Consider the following 4934-nt stretch of genomic DNA (forward strand, 5'->3'; position numbering starts at 1 on the left):
TGGCTTTTCTTTTATAACTAACATGTCTAAACAAACACATTTATAGCAGCCAAAAAATTGTAATGTTTAAGTCAAGGGTCAAGAGCCCAACTAAAGCAAACACTGACCTCGATAATGGTAATCAAACAAAACTAAACATCAACATCTAAAGTCAATCTGGTTAGTAACGTGTGAAGCTGGTGATGCTGTTTATGGAGTTGTTTAATCATCCTCTGCTGAGATCTTGAGAGATTTAATGTTTTTATCTTGTGTTGATTTCATCTAAGGCTGTGGCTGAAGTCAGTTGTAGTTCTTGTATTTCTGCTCTTCTCTTTTTTTCTGTTCTTCTTCTCTTTCTTCAGTGATTCAGTTTGTTAACAGCAGGTGTTCTTCATAATGCTCAATCATCACTCAATTACACTAATATCTCATTAACTTTAACACTGCTTCAGTGTTACTTTTAACACTCTGAGTGTGATTATATATACACTGGGAGTGTTGATTTAACACTGGAGGTTTTACTGTGTAAGTAAAACTGGATGCATTGAATTTTATAAAAATTTTATGCAGTGAGTTTAAAACATTTTTTTTAATTGTGCTGTCTTATCTTCATTAGCTGTAATCATTGGATTATGAGTGCTGGCTGCTTTGTATCCAGTCTGTGGTTCACTCTGGATTGTTATATAAGAAACACAAATTTAAAAGTGAACATGTTTTACAGCAAAATTGTGATAACAGAAGGATCAGTGGTCCATGCAGGATTCACTGGTTCAACACCAGTGCATACCAAAAAGAGTGAATGCAGTTATACTTCACTGAGTATGAATATAAATAGGTTCTGAACAATAATCATTTTATCAGTATCTGGCATATTGATGTTAGGGTTTCATGAGCACAGTGATGCCTGTCACTGACTTATTGGTATCACTTGAGCCCATCAGGAATTTTTTTGAGCCCATCACAATTTTTAAATTGCATGTCACAGATTCAGGTTGATTAAATTGAACATTACAAATTCTGAGATCATGTTGGCTTTTTAATCATACCACAATGTTTTAAACTATTGTGTTATCTGATGAATAGTGTATTCAGTACTTTTCTGTCAATAAAAGAGAATATCAAATATCATGTGTCATATCCTTAGACTGGATGGAGTCTGAAATCAAAATAATATCAGTCTGTGCTAGATAAACCTGACATCAGTTCTAGATAATTCATCAACTACTGTTTCAATATAAAAAAATAGGAAGTAATAATAATTAAATGCATGTCTTAAACCCACATTATGCTTGTGTATATTTTAATAATTTTCAAAGTAAAATGTTTGAATAATGTTTATGTGTTGATTTGTCTGCTGAATAGTGGATTTATATTATTCTTTGTAAATGTGCTTTGATAAATAACAAACCACTGTAAGACATATTTTGTTGGCTGTATTGTATGAATTAAATTTTCCAATTATTTTACTCTGTTCAGGAAAATAATGTTTTATTGATAATATTATGATGAATTATAAAGACTGCAGATGCTCAAAACAAAGTGTTTAAAACTTTGTATGAAGTCCTTTAATGCTATCATTTGTCACATATTAACAGCTATCATGTGTTTTAACACACATATTCTAAAAGAGGTTGTCTGAATACATGATCGCTGGAGATCTTGTTGAAAACAATGTCTGTCACTTAAACATCAGTAGCTATATGTAATCAATCAAATAAAATCTACACAATGATGAGTGTTTTTTTCTCTCATTAGTGCTTATTTCATTCATTGATTCTATCTGGACTCTCAAAAATACACACATGTTTTGGAAGCCATGTCATCACAAGCTAATAACAGTTTACAGTTAGATCTGCTTTATAACAACCAGTAATTAAAGAAATTTACTGTGTATTCTACTTTATGCAAATATCAAAAAAAACATGGGCGACAACCAATGCTGTGAAGAAGAAGATGAAACTTACAGGATGCTTACAGTCTAGGTGTTTTCAGTGTGTTTTTTTTTTCTGTTTGACAGAAAGAGCATAGCCAGCAATTTTCCCAGATGAGTGGCACCTGACTCTAACTGGAGCCAGTTTTGTCTTCCATGACCCCACATGGGTCAGCCCAGATGAAACAATGAAATGAACTCTGCTTAGCCATACTACAGAGTTAAATAAGACTGAACAGCACTGCAGTTCATTAGATAATTATAATCTAGTACTGATTGATTTAGTGACAACACCTACTAAAGAAAAAAAAAAGAGCAGAAACACAACAACTACTATTGACTTCAGCCACAGCCTGAAAACAACTGAAAAAAGACATTAATCTCTGAAGATCTCAGCAGAGGAGGATTAAACAACTCCACAAACAGCATTACAGTATCATTATTAATAACCAGACTGACTTATTTCTGTCAGATTGTCAGAAGCTCTTATTGAGAAATAAATTCAGATGTTGATGTTTTATTGAAAGTAAGAGTTTGGTCAGTCACCATTATGGTGAATAACGTTTGCTTTTAATGAGTTTGACTATTCTATTTATATACTTATTTTTTTTGCCAATATATTTAGAAAACATGTTGTTTGTAAACACAGTTAGACTCAAAATATCAGCTGATATTTGTTGATGGTCTAGATTTAACGGCATAAAGTAGTCTTTCTGATAGAGTTTATCACTGTTGAAGTGGCTTGTTATGATCAACAAGTTAAATTTCACATTACTGACCCTGAGGAGAAAAAAACAGATTTAAAATTCTGAATTGGGTTTTAACTGTCAGTTTTTCAGACACAGACATCAGATGTATGAATCTCAACAACGGTGAATTCATGCTGTAATGCATGCTGGGAGCCATGGTTGACTTTGTGTGCTGCACCCAGAATGCATTGCAGCATGAATTGCATCACCGTGTTGAGATTCATACACTGATTCTGATGTCTGTGTGTTTGTGAGCAGGAGCTAGCATTGAAAATTTATTTTATATTTTTCACTGTTAAATATATGCTGTACATCACATGTCAAGTGTCATTAATGAGTTATTATCACATCATCTGTGCCATTAGAAATCAGACTCTAGAATCAGAACATTACATGATGATTATATCTCATCACTTTTTTTCTTGCTTGTCTTTACATAAAGCAGCCAATAAAAGTTTAAAATTTAAGGGGTCAACCACCCAACTAAAACAAACGCTATTCTCCATAATGGTGACAAATGTATTTCAATAAAACCAACATCTGTACCTCTGTAATTCTCAAAACTTTTGTAGAAGTCTGACAGAAATAAAGTCAGTCTGGTTAGTAATAATGATGCTAGTAATGCTGTTTGTGGAGTTGTTTAACCTCCTCTGCTGAGATCTTCAGAGATTTAATGTCTTTTATTTGCAGTTGTTTTGCAGGCTGTGGCTGGAAGTCAATAGTAGTTGTGTTTCTGCTCGCCTCTTTTCTTTAGCAGGTGTTCACTTCAATCAGTACTAGATTAATCACTTAATTATCTAGTGAACTGCAGTGCTGCTTCAGTCTTATTTTTAGCACTCTGTAGTATGCATTCTGAGCAGAGTTCATTTCATTGTTTCATCTGGGCTGACCCAAACCCTCATGGAAACCAAACAAACTGGCTGGGGCCCAAGAGAGCCCAGAGCCACCCATCTGGGCCCCACATAAGTTTGTTGGTATGTTCATATCTCATTTAGTTATATGATTTCATTTTTGATGCTGAACCTGAGATACACGCTACATGTAACTTACCATGTAAGTTTTTAAAATTATATATATGATTGAGAGAGTCACTGTTCTTGTTATACCAGTAGTTTTGTTTGTCTGAAAACTAAACCTATGAATTAGTCAGATTTATCAATGTGACTATCCATGCTAAATACTGTGTGTGTCATTTTCATATTTGCATAGTAACATTGGGACGCACAAGTCTCTCTGAATGTGACCATTACTGTGATATGATTATGATTATGTTGTTATAGTGGAATTATTAATATAGTTTTTAAGTTTTTCACCATGATTGTTGGTAGGAAAAATAATTTCAAAACTTTTGCTTTTTCTGTTTGACTGAATTTTGTCAAAACTATTATATGTACTGTATATAAATCAATTAGGTCTATTCAAAAATTATTTTAAAAGTTTTTCATGATGATTGTTGATAATCGGTTTCACTAGATGAGCACAAATACAATAGAACACTGACCATATAAATGTTCTCTATAACCAATTTCAACTCATACTCTGGTGCATTGTTCAAACATGGTTACAACAAAACAAAGATCCAGAATAAGAGATAAGATGTACATTGTGCCTTTGATGTCAGAATAATAAATCAACATCTAAACCTTAGTTAATTCTCAATAAGATCTTCTGTAGATGTCTGACAGAAATAAAGTCAGTCTGGTTATTAATAAGTGGAGCTGGTGATGCTGTTTGTGGGGTTGTTTAATCAGATCTTGAGATTTAATGTATTTTATTTCAGTTGATTTCATCTAAGCATGTGTCTAAGTCAGTTGTTGTTCTTGTGTTTCTCTTTCTGTCAGTGATTGTGTTTGTTAACAGCAGGTGTTCATCACTAATGCTCAATCAGCACTTAATTAATCAATTAACTGAACTCAATGAAATAAGTTCAGCCTCATAATTGTTAAGTTTTAAAACTTAAATGTTTAAGGCAATCGGTTTACTCAAACGATTTGAGTTACCCTAACTTGGTGGGTTTTACAGTGCATAAATGTTGCAACGTTACTCGATTGCTGAACAGTAATAACTTTAGCAATTATTTAACACACCTCGCTCGTGTCGCTCAAGACTTGGTCTGTTCTGACAGCTCATACTGTACGCATCATGACAGCGGCGTAAAACTGTCTGGGCCGTAGATCTGCCTGCTCCAGGTCTGCAGCCTCCTCCCATAGGCTATTACTCCATTTATGGGACGTTCTGGATCCTTTTTGTTTGCTCTTCCTTGTAGGAGGCGCCAA

Source organism: Onychostoma macrolepis, chromosome 19 (genome assembly GCF_012432095.1).
Source record: "Onychostoma macrolepis isolate SWU-2019 chromosome 19, ASM1243209v1, whole genome shotgun sequence".
NCBI classification, from domain to species: domain Eukaryota; kingdom Metazoa; phylum Chordata; class Actinopteri; order Cypriniformes; family Cyprinidae; genus Onychostoma; species Onychostoma macrolepis.